The sequence below is a fragment of the Penaeus monodon genome, chromosome 32 (genome assembly GCF_015228065.2).
Source record: "Penaeus monodon isolate SGIC_2016 chromosome 32, NSTDA_Pmon_1, whole genome shotgun sequence".
Classification (NCBI taxonomy): domain Eukaryota; kingdom Metazoa; phylum Arthropoda; class Malacostraca; order Decapoda; family Penaeidae; genus Penaeus; species Penaeus monodon.
In genome coordinates, this window is record NC_051417.1 from 16,413,267 (window position 1) to 16,413,887 (window position 621).

Here is a 621-nt window from a genome sequence, read left to right on the forward strand (position 1 = left end):
CCTAACTTTCAAAATTTTCATTCAACTTAAGATCATCTATCCTGTGGAGCTGATCTCACATTTTACATCTCGCATAATGTGAGCAACCAGACATGCGATGCACTACCAGCAGGAAGATTCTCGCTGAAAGATGAGAAAAGTGGCATGGCATGTGTCAAATTCAAGATGTTTATAACACATCGGCAGGTTGCATGTGGTATGGAAGAGATATAGATGAACGAGAAAAAAAAATCCGGGTATAGACGAAAAAAGATGTGATAAAGATTGGAAAAGGGAAAGACGAGGAGAGAATTATCCAAAAACAAACATGAAGGAATATGACGAAATATATGTGCACGAAGTAATAGTTTGACACTAAGCTTTGAGCATATGCAACGAACATTATAACCGGTGGAGAGAAGCGACGAGGAGGGTGTTTCCTGCATGACTGACCGGTCATAGTGCATGCCCCTCTCAGCGGTCCAGAAATCCGGTTCCTCGATCAGTCATGCAGTGGTCGAAGGAACAAGTGTGCGGGAGTGTGTGAGATGGATGTGCAGCCTCAGCTCCTCATACTGCTGATCATGCTGCATCTTTCCCTGATCGACAATGTGTTCAGTTTTCAATTTGTTGCTCGGGAAG